General features: G+C 37.4%; 1 protein-coding gene across 5 annotated transcripts in view; it reads left to right on the top strand.

The window, feature by feature from the left end:
• Positions 1-14,214, top strand: part of LRP12 (LDL receptor related protein 12) — a 74,911-nt gene that overhangs the window by 17,166 nt on the left and 43,531 nt on the right. For 2 of the 5 annotated variants that reach the window (XM_089335574.1, XM_089335575.1), the window contains one exon: positions 10,877-10,952. The exons of the other annotated variants lie outside the window; for them this stretch is intronic. The gene's annotated coding sequence lies outside the window, so the exon portion shown is untranslated. The remainder of the gene's footprint in view (positions 1-10,876; positions 10,953-14,214) is intronic. 5 annotated transcript variants of the gene reach the window in all.

Here is a 14,214-nt window from a genome sequence, read left to right as displayed (position 1 = left end):
AATATGCTTCCCCAATCTGAGTCTTATGAAAAGCAGAATGTGTAGACAGTGTGTTGCATATAAAAACGTATGGCACAAGCTCAGAAGTTTTCTAGACAAAAATATTGTGCCTATGTCAGATCAAGCTTCTCTAGCTTGAGTTGGCAAATTATGGCCTTCCAGTCAAATCCAATGTATTGCCTCTGTTATATTTTAATACCGTTTTATTGAAACACAGCCATTCTCATTTGTTTATGTGTCATCTGTGGCTCCTTTTGTGCTGCAGTGATAATGTTGAGTAGTTGCAGCAAGGATCATATGGTCTGTGAAACCTGAAATACTATTTCATTCTTCTACAGAAAAAGTTTGCTAACCTCTGAGTTAGATGAATAAAGTTAAATGATTCCAAAGGAAGGGAAACCACAGAATAGAAGCTTTTTATGGGACAGTTGATCTGATTTCTGTAACAACTCAAAGGTATGGGAAATGAGAGTGTCACTCTAGGTTAAGGGAGACTTAAGCACATCAATCAAATGAAATGTTGAAACTTTGGGTACTGCTTCAAGCAAGTATACTGGAAAAAAAATAACAAAATAATCAAGAAAGTCCAGTTATGACTTTGCTAGATTAAATTGTATCAATAATTATTAATTTTGTTAAAATAATAGAGAAAGAGAGAAAGAGAAAGTCTTCCATATGCTGGTTCACTCCCCAGATGGCTGCAATGGCTGGAGCTATACTGATCTGAAGCAAGGAGCTAGGAGCTTCTACTGGGTCTCCCACGTGGGTGCAAGGGCCCAAGGACCTGGGCCATCTTCCACTGCTTTCCCAGGCCATAGCAGAGAGATGGATTTGAAGTGGAGCAGCTGGGACTCAAACTGGTGTTCATATGAGATGCTGGCACTGCAGGCTGTGACTTTACTTGCCGTACCACAGCACCCACCCAAGCAGCATTTATTTTAAGAAACTTCACAAGAAGAAAAAAGTAGCAAAGGTGGAGTCAAACTCAACTTTCATGTTAAGATTCATATGTATCAATGCTATCTTATATTATCTGTAGCAGATTTTAGCCTTCTGGCTGGTTTTTGACAAGAATTACCAACACCAACCTATTTTTTTCTAATATCCTAATTCCATGGTTTCTTTTTTTTTTTTGAAGGATTTTTAAAATTTTATTTAAGTTATATAAGTTTCATGTATTTCATATATACAGATTAAGGAACATAGTGATACTTCCCACCCTACCCTCCCTCCTGCCCACAAACCCGCCCTTCTTCCTCCTCCCTCTCCTATTCCCACAATTTAATTTTTACAAGGGTCTATTTTAAGTTTCCTTAATGCTCTCAGATCTAGAAAAATTAATGCTAAAATTCATATGGAAACATAAGAGATCCCGCATAGCTAAAGCAATCTATACAACAAAAACAAAACCAGAGGCATCACAATACTAGATTTCAAGACACACCACAGGGTACTTATATTCAAAACAGCCTGCTACTGGCACAAAAACAGACATGTAGACCAATGGAACAGAATAGAAACTCCAGAAATCAATCCACACAGCTACAACCAACTTATCTTTGACTGAGGCTAGCATGTTTTGAGCTGTAATGACACTTCAGATGGGCTTTTTCCATTACTGTTAATGCATTACCACAAGCTAAGAACATGGTTTTGCCTTTCATTTCAACAAAAAGTAACTGGAAAGATCAACACTCTGAATCAACTTTACTTTTATTTGTAGTCACCATTTGTAGGATGCCACACCACTTAAAATATAGGGACAACTGAGACCCCTCAACTCTATTCTTGGGTCCTGGTGGTAGCCTCAGAGACCAGGCAGCAGAGTGTCCTCGAGTAGAACAGCAACATGAGGGAGTAGGAAAGGGGAGGGATGCGGGTGGGAGAGACGATATGAGGGGGGAAGCCATTGTAATCCATAAGCCGTACTTTGGAAATTTATATTCATTAAATAAAAGTTAAAAAAAAAGATAAAGGATTAATAACCAGAATCTACAAAGAGATCAAGAAACTCCTCCACAACAAAACAAACAACCCACTCAAGAGATGGGCCAGGGACCTCAATAGACATTTTTCAAAAGAGGAAGTCCAAATGGCCAACAGACACATAAAAAATGTTCAGGATCACTAGCAATCAGGGAAATGCAAATCAAAACCACAATGAGGTTTCACCTCACCCTGGTTAGAATGGCTCACATTCAGAAATCTACCAACAACAGATGCTGGCGAGGATGTGGGGAGAAAGGGACACTAACCCACTGTTGGTGGGAATGCAAACTGGTCAAGCCACTATGGAAGTCAGTCTGGAGATGCCTCAGAAACCTGAATATAACCCTACCATACAACCCAGCCATCCCATTCCTTGGAATTTACCCCAAGGAAATTAAATTGGCAAATAAAAAAGCTGTCTGCACTTTAATGTTTATTGCAGCTCAATTCACAATAGCTAAGAAATGGAATCAACTTAAATGCCCATCAACAGTGGACTGGATAAAGAAATTATGGGACATGTACTCTATAGAATACTATACAGCAGTAAAAAAAAAAAAACAATGAAATATGGTAATTTGCAACAAAATGGAGGAATCTGGAAAACATCATGCTGAGTAGATTAAGCCAGTCCCAAAGGGACTGATTGTTCTCCCTGATTGGTGACAACTAACTGAGCACCAAAAAGGAAACCTGTTGAAGTGAAATGGACACTATGAGAAACAATGTCAAACTGTTTTCGGGAAGTCGCTGTACCATTTTCCATTTCCTTGATTTGCAAAGTAGTTTTTTTAGTAATTCTGTATCTTTTAGCACTTTATATTTTTCTCATCCTAAGCAACTTTTTAGAAAATGATTTATTTATTTGAAACACTGAGTTAGAGATAGGCGAGGAGAGAGAGAGAAATCGTCCATCTGCTGGTTCATTCCCCAAATGGTCCTAATTCCATGGTTTCTTTGTTGATGTAAGCACACACTTAGTTTCCTTCTGCTCCATTGAATCTTGACATTGTTAACAAAGGATCTGTCCAAGGAGAATCCATATCTTCTGGTCTTAGTGGCAGAAATCCTGATATTTCAGTACTTGATTTAACTCCTGGGTAGCAGTAATGTTTAGTCTTGCCAGTTTAATTGCTGCATCTCAACTTCCTTGACCTAAAATGGGACTGCCAGTTATCGCTGGTATTGTTTCAAAATAAAAGGAAATATATTACAAAAGTGTTTTGTATATGATGAAGTTATTAACCAAAATTTGGCCCATTTATATTTTGAAAGGTACAATGAGGAAATTAAGTGTGTGGTCTTTGTGATAATATAGACTTAGGTTTAGGTATTATTTCTATTTCTTGGTTGTGTCACCTTGAGCAAGTCATTTATTTTGTGTGTGTGATTTTCTAAAGTTTAACTTTTTAAAGATTTGTTTTATTTATTTGAAAGACAGAGTTACAGAGAGAGGTAGAGACAGAGAGATCTTCATCCATTGATTCACTCCTCATATGGCCACAATGATTGGAGCTGGGCCTATCTGAAGCCAGGAGCCAGGAGCCTGTGGGGTGGGGGTGGGGAGGTGAAGGGTGGGGTGGGAGTGGGAAGTTTGTAGCACTGTGCATAGGCCTTTTCTTTGAGGTTGAAAGTTGTATAACTTGGGTCTTGCATTGTAGCAGAGTGGGTTAAACCATCTGCAGAGCTGGCAGCACCAGAATCCCATAAGGGTAACAGTTTGAGTCCAGGCTGCTCCACTTCCAATCCACCTCCCTGCTGATGCGCCTGGTAAGACAGTGGAAGATGACCCAAGTGCTTGTACCCTTGTACCCACATGGGAGACCTGGAAGAAGCTCTTAGGTTCAGCTGTGGTCGTTGTGGCCCCCATTTGGGGACTGAACCAGTGTATGGAAGATCTCACTGTCTCTACAACTCTGCCTTTCAAATAAATAAATAATCTTTTAAAAAAAATCTTAGACTGATAGTTAAATTTTGCTTTCTTTATATCTTTTAGATGCTATTTGATACATGAAAAATCATTGTTGTTATAAAACCTAACACCGTATGTTTGCATTAATCTGTATTACCACTAATGATATTAGCAAAAATATAAAAGTAATAGCCACATATTAGTCTTCTCATAATTTAATCTCATGTATGAGAACATTTTATAAAAATGATTTGATACTATAGGAGGTAATGAATATGATTTAGTATTTATATTTAAAAGATAGTTCATATACCATTTTGTCAATAATATTAAGAAAAAAGATATTTATAATATTTTTATTATGTTGTAAAGAAAATGAAACTGCAACACTTTAGAAGTTATTTTAGGTTTTCCAGATAGTAGCATTCCAGTACATATATTCTATTTATGTTATTTATAAAAGCCATTTGTACTATAACAAGTGGCACATTATAGAAATGTATTGAGAGCAAACACTAATCATTTCTGCCTCTCCTTCTTCCTGTCTTGGAAGGGATGGGGAAACAGTGTCACAAGAATAATGTATCTTTCCTTATATTTTTCTACATGTGTAACTTGGGTGTATTATGTATGTTGTTTTTAATGATAATAAAACAGACAAAATATATGGGGGTCCACAAATTTAAATGCTGACAAAGATCAGGAGGGTAACACAAATTCATGAAGAAAGTCTGGTGTCAGTGTCAGAGTGACAACCAAAGATAGTGGACACTGGGCACCTGCAATCTTGTATGCTTCCTCTAAAAGAGGCCAGCCACTGGGGAGCTCAGTAGGTATATATACAGAAATAAATGTAGACTGATATTAACATTTTTTCAAAAGGAGCCAAGAAATTTAAGTATTTGTAGATGAAAACTCTCAACTTTTTTAAAAGATTTGTTTTATTTATTTGAAAGACAGAGAAAGAACTGAAACATAAGAGCACATCTGCTGGTTCACTCCCCAAATGACCACAAGACTGGAGCTGGTCCAGGCCAAAGCCAGAGCCTGGAACTCCCATCTGAGTCTTACATGGGTGGCAGAGGCCCACGATGGGGCCATCTTCTGCTGTGTTCCCAGTCACGTTAGCAGGGAGCTGGACTGGAAACAGCAGCCAAGACTGGAACCAGTGGCTATGGAAAACTCAGTTTTTAATCTTGGAATTAGGTAGATCTAGATTTGAGTCTGCTCCTGCCAGGTACTAGCTGAAGAATCTTGGGCTAGTGACTTAATTGTGGGTCTGTTTTTTTCATCCATAACGCAATAATAGATAATAGGATCTAATTTTAAAACTTTGGGAAGAAGACCTAATATCCAGACTTCAGGACAATGTATAATGCTTGTTAAATGATAACTGTTTTGTTGTTTTTGATCAGTAATTGTCTGGCTTTAGGAGTGTAGGAAGGGAATTAACTGCAAAGGGACATGAGGGAGTAGTGGTTTCAGGATTATATATACATTTGTTAGAACTCTTCAAACTGTACCTTTTAGATTGTTGAGGTTTTTGCATATAAATTGTTCCTCAACAAAGCTGAATGTTAAAAAAGTAACTGCCTTCTGTTTTTTTCTGCCTACCAGTTTCATCAACTATCAATAAAATAGAGTTGATAACAAAGGTTTTTATCACCAAGATTCTCTCACTATCCCTTCCAAACCCCAGACCCAAACCTAACTATAGTTCCCACAGTGTGAAAGATTTGTCTGTCACTCTTTTCTCCTATACTAAGCTGACGGTGTACCAGATTTATCAGTCCAGGTACAGTACTTCCTATGTAGTTTTGAGTAAAGCAGGTTATTAGCTACTTTCCAGAAATGATGTAATGTAACCAACAAGCTAATTATGACCAACGCACACACACAAAAAGGAAATAAGTGAATTGAACTGTCTGGAAAAAAATGTATAAAATACAATGTGCTTCAAAAAACAGTATCAAGAAAATCCAAAGTCAGACTATAGAATGGGAGAAAATATTTGCAAATCCCATAAGGAGTTAATAATCCACAATGTATAAAGAACTCTTACAGTTTAACAATAACAAAAAGACAATCCACTTAATAAGAAATGAATGAAGAATTTGAGTGGTTGGTTTGCCTAGGAAATAGCCAATAAACACAAGCAACCTCAGCATCACTACTCATTAGGCAAATGCAAATCCAAAGTACAATGAGGTATCAATTTATAACTCAAAAGGGTGGCTAAAATAAAAAAGTAGACAATAATAAATGTTGTCAGGGTTGTGGAGAAATTGAATCCCCACTGCTGGAGGGAACTGTAAAATTATATAGACATATGAAAAACAGGTTGGCAGTTCTTCAGAAAGGTAAATTTAGGATTATGATATGACCTCCTAGTTCCGTTGTGTGTATGTTTATTCTTAAAGGAATTGAAAAACATGTTTCCACACAAAAACTTGTGCACATACTCTTAGCAACATTATTCATAAAATGTGGAAACTATTCAAATGATGAGTAACGAATTTTTAATGTGTTGAAAATGTTCAGTTTTGATGTTTGCATAGCTTCTTGAATATGCTAACACAAAGACTGTATGCCTTAAAAAGCTTAGTTTTATCATACATGTAATATATCTTAATAGAGCTGTTAATGGAAGAAATATAGCTATATAAGTTTTCCTCTTTTTTAACTAATTTATCTGAGAAAGAGACATCCTTCCCACCACCACCACCTATCCACTCATTCACTCTGCAGATACTCTCCAAATGCCCCTAACAGTCAGGACCAAAGCTAGGAGCCAGGAACACAATCAAAATCTCCCACATATGTGATAGGAACCCAATTACTAGAACCATCACTGCTACTTCTCAGGGTCTGCATTGGCAAGAAACTGAAGTCAGGAGCAAGACCCAGGGAATCAAACCCCAGGCACTCCCAAGCAGGACACAGGCATCTTAACCACTTGGCTAAGTTGCCTGCTCTTTTTTTACTTTTCTGGAATTCTTAGTCTCTTCAAACGTGCATATTTACTCCATGAACCACAGGAGTCATGTGTAGGAAACAGTGAACTCAAATAGTCTTAAAATGCCTTTTCTAGTTTATGTTATGAGCTGTTCTCTCAGTAGTTCAAGCTAATTTTAGAATAAAGAATTATTTCCTTCTGCATAAACACTGAGATACTTAGCAGTAGGATTCATAAAAATCTTTTCATATTCTTTAAGTGATATGATTTATTCTTTGAATACTAGGAGCTTTTGTTATTAGTTTAGTATTTGAATACTAGTTCATTGTCATCGTACTCTTATTTTCTAGACAGCTCAAACATAGAATCTTGCTAATACTACAAGAAGTCTCAATAGATAGAAACATTGAACTACCAAATGTCTGTTAAGAATGTGTTTTAAAAATTGTAATGTATCTTTCCATTCAAAGTAAAAGTGGAAGTAATCATTGCTATTAAGTGGCAGTTAGATTCAGGCCAGTTCATAAAAAATCCACAATGGATGGCTACAATTATAAGGTAATAGAAGTAATACTCTACCAGTAATTAAATAAAGCAGGAAAGCACAATCTTATTTCCCAGGGATTCCTTAGACTCTTTTTGCTTGAAGTAACTTATTTTAGGTATTTGTTAGACATTAATGCTTCTCCTCAGAAGGATGTATTGGGGCCGGTGCTGTGGTGCAGCGGGTTAAAGCCCTGACCTAAACCACCAGCCTTCCCTGTGGGTGCCGGTTTTTGTCCTGGCTGCTTCTCCTGATCTAGCTCTCTGCTTTGGCCTGAGAAAGCAGTAGAAGATGGCCCAAGTCCTTGGGCCCCTGCACCCACGTGGGAAACCTGGAAGAAGCTCCAGGCTCCTGGCTTTGGATCAATGCAGCTCCGGCCATTACGGCCATCTGGGGAGTAAACCAGTGGATGGAAGATCTCTCTCTCTCTCTCTCTCTCTATCTCTACCTCGCTCTGTAACTCTGTCTTTCAGATAAATAAATCTTTTTTTTAAAAGAAAACATATATATTGAATTCCTCATATGCTCTCAAAGGGTGCATAAACATCTTGGTTCAGTCATAACTGGGAAAGGTATATGTTTGAACCACCGCAACAAAATACTATAGACTGGGTGACTTAATAACAATTTATTTTCTAACCATGCTGAAGGCTAGCAGTCCAAGCTTTAGGTACCATCAGGGTTAAGTGAGGCCTCTTCCTGGCTTGGAGTGTCCTTACTTAAGTGTCTTCACATGGCATCTTCTCTGTGCATGTGAGGGGAGAGATAATCACTCTTGTCTCTTCCTCTTATAAGGACATTGGTCTTAGATTAGTGCCCCACCCACAGAACTTTAGTTAACCTCATTTAACAGAGGTCCAAGATTCAATGGTAGTTTTGAGAACTAAGAAAGTGGCCACTCTGCACACTTTAATTCTAGGTCTTAGGCCTGCTGACTTGTAACTGAGGCTAAATGAGCCTTCTTGTATCAAGCCTGCCTTTCTAGCAGACTTTGTTAGAACTGGACAAGTGGTGATTGGCTCACTGGTAATGAAAACAAAACGTGTTTGCCCAGCATTGCTTACTGCATACATATTTTCTCAAATAAAGGATGATGGTCATGCTACAGCATCAGATTTGAAGATTCTAGGACCTGAAATTTGAGCCCTTCTCTCTCATTTTTTGTTTTCTCACATTGTTTAACATGAATTATCTATAAGGTTCCTTACAATGATGTCTTACTATAAAACCAAATAAGAAAGAAGTTTGAAACCGTAATAAATTGTCATAATTGTTTTGCTCTGCGTGCTTTACATGAAGATAATGAGGGTGGGGGACTAAAACAATGCATCTGATATAAAGCCTGAGCTTAATACATCTGTATGTTCACTTGTGCAAATCTAAGCTGGAGCATTTTTTATATCATATAGATAGTCTAATATTCTGTCAGAGGGTTTTTTAGTTTGTTTATTAGTGGGTTTTTTGTTTCTTAAATCCCTTATTACAGATAATTTAAAATATTTGTGAAAGTAGATAGAATACTGTAATTAGCCTCTATGCACCTAGTACCTAGGCCCAAACATTCATTAACCAAGAGCCTATCTTGCCTCCCATTTGTAGCCATATTAAATTCTTTCTTACCCATATTTTTTGAAGAAACTACCAAACATCATTTCATCCATTACTGGTTCAGAGTATATCTCTAAAAGACAAGGATACCTTATTTTTAAATAAAGAATAGTGCCTTGCCACTTGTGATAATTTTTCCTCAATAAAATTCCAGCTCAAATTTAGAGTCCTTTCATGAATGTTATAAATGTTTATTTATGAAACAGAATCCAAATAAAGTCTACTGTTTTAAATTACTTGATAGTTCTTCAAACTTTTTTCAATCTATATAGGTTCCTTCAAAACCTTTATTTTTCTTTTTTTAAATCTTAATAATGTATTTGTTGAAGAATTTTTCAGACTGGAGTTTGCTGAGTGTAACTCCGTAGAATGATTTAAAATGTTCCTCAGTGCTCTGCCTTTCTTATTAATTGTTTATTAGAGTCAAAGTCCCAGTGTTTAATAGAGTCATCTTTAACTATATGAGCTATTTTTAATTTAAAATAAAATTAATTAAAGTTAAATAAAATCTAAAATTCAGTTGCTAAGCTATACTAGCCTCATTTCAAGTGATCAAAGCTGTATTATTGACTATCATAATGGACAGTGCTTCTGTAGAACATTGCTATTATTCTAGAAAGTTCTGTTGGATCAGGCTGCTTTAGGTGGAGGCTTGATCGAATTCGATTTCCTTTTATGTGTGTGCTTTTCCATTAGGAACCAGATGATGTTCTCTCTCTCTCCCTGTCTCTATCTTCTGTTGATGGCCAATGCCTGAATCTTTTAGTTCATTAAAGGATGCAAAATGCAGACCATTGGAGTTCTAGAGCCTCTTTCAGGTCAGAGTGATTTCTAGAAGCTTTGTGGCTGAGTTAACATTTAATTGAACCTTGATGTTTTTCAGAAAAGTTGATAAATGAAGATACAGGAAGGAGGGGGATTTGTTATTGTTTTAAATAGAGGATGAAAGAGCAGTGTGTTTGCTGTACAAAGGAGAAGAAATTAAAATTGAAAAAGGATGTTTGGAACCTAGAATATGTAGGTTGTGAATGCAAGGATAAGGAGTTGACTTTGTTTGGAAGGAAAAATAGCTGCAGTAGTTGTTGGTTGCCTATCTGTCATCCAGTTATCCCCTTCTTCTTTTTAACAGTGTCCTCATATGCTTCAGAAAAAATTAATCCAATACCTCACTCCTAGGCTTATGCCAATAATCATGTTCCATTTTGTTTTCCTTGATGGGTGGGCATGTGACTTAGGCTCTTCTAAGCAGAATGAATATCAGAGCATTTGGTTTCAAATGATGGAAAACAAATATTCTCTCTTTCTCTGAATTTATGCCTGGATTTGCTGTAACCATTTTGTTAGGTTGGTAAGAAAAATCCCACAACTGCCAAGAGCAATCAGGCAGAATGGAAAATAGATCCCTGAATTTAATCACACCTCAAATCCAACCTAACTCTTAACTTTATTTATTTTTAAATCAGCTTTATTGGGGTATAATTTCCATACAGTAAAAAGCACACATTTTGAGGTTATATTTTGACTCCTGTAACATAGCCCATCAAGACACAGAACATTTCATTACCTGAAAAAGTTTTTCCATACCCGTTGACAGCCACCCCTACCTCCTACCCCCAGTACCATGGTTCTCATTCCCTCCACTCTGAATTAGTGTTTCCTGTTCTAGAACTTTATATAATGAAATCATATGGGATGAATTCTTTTATGTTTGTCTCATTTTGCTCTATAGTTTTTTGGAATTTCTTCTTTAGATGTTTTTATTTCGCTTATATAGTTGTGGAATTGTTAGGTCATACAAGTATATGTTCATCTTGAAAAGAAACAGTCTGTTTTCTAAAGTGGTTGCACTATTTTATATTCCCATCAGCAATGTTGGAGTGTTCCAGTTGAAGCCTGTTTTGAAGCTTTGTTAGGACAGTTATAGAATAGCCTTCACTCTAGAGGTAAGTTCTATTCCTATGTTGAGGGGGTACTTTCTGATATGAAAGTCTTCATTCAGGTTTCTCTTCTTTGGAGTTCTTTGACTCTTGCTTTTCAGGACCTCATCATCTCCTAATTTGGTGCAATGGAATTAATTTTCCAGCTTCTAGGAGTAGTTCTGGCTTATTAAACTAAATATAATGGTCTCCAATTGCATCTTTTTTGTTGTGACAAACAGGATTTCATTCTTTTTTATAGCTGAGTATTATTCCATAGTGTATATATAGCATAATTTCTTTATCCAGTCATCAGTTGATTCCATCTGGGTTGATTCCATATCTTAGCTATTGTGAACTGAACTTCTATAAAAATGGGGGTACAGATAAATCATATGTTGATTTCATTTCCTTTGGGTAAATTCCCAGTAGTGGAACAACTGGGTCATATGGCATATATATCTTCAGATTTCTGAGGACTCTCCTTACAGTCTTACATAATGATTGTACTAGACTACATTCCCACAACAGTGGTTTGGATGCCTTTTCTCCCCACATCCTTGCCAGCATCTGTTACTTGATGTTTAGATGATAGCCATTCTAACTCAATAGGTGGGGTGAAATCTCATTGTGGTTTTGATTTGCATCCCTGATGGTTAGTTATCCTGAACATTTTTTCATGTATCTGTTGGCCATTTGTATTTCATCCTTTGAAAGATGCCTGTTCATATCCTTCTCTCATTTCTTAAATGGCTTGCTTATTTTGTGGTTGAGTTTTTTGAGCTCCTTACATATCCTGGATATTAATCTTTTATCAGATTTGTAGTTTGCAGATACTTTCTCCCATTCTGTCAGTTGCCACTTTACTCTGTTGAGTGTTTCCTTTGCCATGCAGAAGCTTCATAGCTTGTTATAATCTCAGTTGTCTATTTTTGACTTTATTGCCTCTGCTTCCAGGTCTTATCCAAAAAGTCTTTATCTATGCCAGTGTCTTACAGTGTTTCCCCTATGTTTTCCTCTAGTAATTTCATGGTTTAAGGTCTTAGATTTAGATCCCAGATCCATTGTGAGTTGATTTTTGTATAGGTGTAAGGTAGGGGTCTTGTTTCATACTTCTGCATGCGGAGATCTAATTTTCCCAACACTATTTGTTGAAGAGACTGTCCTTTATCTAGGGAGTGATTTTAGCTTGTTTGTAAAAAATTAGTTGGCTGTAGATGTGTGGATTAATTGATGGCATTTCTATTCTGTTCCATTGGTCCACTTGTCTAAGTGACAGAGAGAGATTTGCCATCTGCTGATTCACTCCCCAAATATCCACAATACCCAGGGCTGCACCAGGCCAAACCTGAAGCCAGGAATTCCATCTGGGTCTTCTACGTGGGTGGCAGGCACCCAAGTACATAGGCTATTGTCCGCTGCTTTCCCAGGCACATTAGAAGGAAGCTGGATCAGAAGCAGAGCAGCCGGGACTCCAACTGGCGCTCTGATGTAGGATGCCAGAGTTATAAGCTGCAGCTTAACTCAGTGTGCCACAGTGCTGGCCCCTCAGACATTATTTTCTGATGACATCTGTTGTACAGGTAAACAAAAAAAAATCTGAGGAGAAGTAATCTAATTGAGGTTTGTGACTAAATAAATAGTATAGCAGGAGTTTGATTGCAAAAAGTCTGGTTCCAGCTCTCAAATTCTTTCACTGCTCTATAACTTCTTTACTAAAACAACATCTGTTTCAGTTGATTCTCTCGTGTATTGCACTCAAAACTACGGAAGAGTGATTAATGGGGATAGCTGGCAGTGTTAGTTGATCACCTCTTGATAGTTAGCAGGACTGAAAAAAATTTTTGCATCATAAAAAATTACTTCCTGATTCAGGTGAAAATGAAACTTTTTCTTGAAAAACTTTTTTAAGCAGTTTTCTACTTAATCATTGGGTTCATTAATGTCAGCTTCTACTGTGTAAGTACAGAAATCCTGTTTCATTAGACTATATATTTTTCCAGTGTTTACTACCGCCAAAAGGTTCTGCAAAAATAATGTAAAATGACTGCATCTGAATATGAGTCACACCCTAAAGACAGTGGTGTGTAAAGAAATCAGGGTCTGGTCACCACTAATGTATGAGGAACAACACATATTCACCTCTGGTTCCAGTCCCAGAGGTATTCCTTATGGTCTGGGTGTTACCTTCAGACTTGTCATCACCTGTGCAAAAGCAAATACAAGGGGACTTCAAAGGGTTTCTGGAAAATAGGATTAAAAGATAAGTTTTAGGAGGCCGGCGCTGTGGCTCACTTGGTTAATCCTCCGCCTGAGGCACCGGCATCCCATATGGGCGCCGGGTTCTAGTTCTGGTTGCTCCTCTTCCAGTCCAGCTCTCTGCTGTGATCTGGGAGGGCAGTGGAGGATGGCTTGGGCTCCTGCACCCGCATGGGAGACCAGGAGGAGGCACCTGGCTCCTGGCTTTGGATCAGCACAGTGCCGGCCATGGCAGCCATTTGGGGAGTGAACCAATGGTGGGAAGACCTTTCTCTCTCTCTCTCACTATCTATATCTCTACTTGTTAAATAAAAAAAAAAAAAAAAGATAAGTTTTATTTTGCTGCAAAATGTTTGAAATCATGTATACTATATTGTGAAAAAAAAACTGCCTGGATTTCAAACATTTTTTGCACCAAAAACAGTTTTTAATTACATTTTTCATGAACCTTTTGAAGTGCCTTTTACATATATATATAATATATGCATACTATAAACTGCATATGTAATTTTAAAGTTGTTAGGTCAAATTCTAATGCAGCTCAGAAAACATTTTTAATTTAATATGGATATCATTCTAAATTAATAAATATAAAAGTATTTCATTCAGTTTATTGACTTTTCTTACAAGATAATCAGTTTATGCATTTGCATACTTACATAGATTTTTTTCTCTTTTTTATTTTTAGTATTTATTTATTTATTTGAAAGGCAGAGTTAGAGATTTTTCCATCTGCTGGTTTACTCCTCAAATGACCTCAATAGCCAGAGCCAGGCCAGATTGAAGCCAGCAGCCAGGAGCTTCTTCTAGATCCCCCACATGGGTGCGGAGACCCAAGGACTTGAGCCGTCCTCCCTCCACTGCTCCCCAAGGCACATAAGCAGGAAGCTGGATCAGAAGTGGAGCAGCCAGGACTCAAACTAGCATCAGTGTGGGATACTGACATCACGTGCAGTGGCACAATCCATTACGCCATAGAGCCGGCCCCCTGTAGTTCCTTTTTTCCTGTTAGGAAGAATTCTACCAAGCC

Source organism: Oryctolagus cuniculus, chromosome 6, assembly GCF_051225735.1.
Source record: "Oryctolagus cuniculus isolate XC-2025 breed Fujian yellow rabbit chromosome 6, ASM5122573v1, whole genome shotgun sequence".
NCBI classification, from domain to species: domain Eukaryota; kingdom Metazoa; phylum Chordata; class Mammalia; order Lagomorpha; family Leporidae; genus Oryctolagus; species Oryctolagus cuniculus.
Note: the sequence above shows the minus strand (reverse complement) of the source record. Positions and strands in the feature narration are given on the sequence as shown.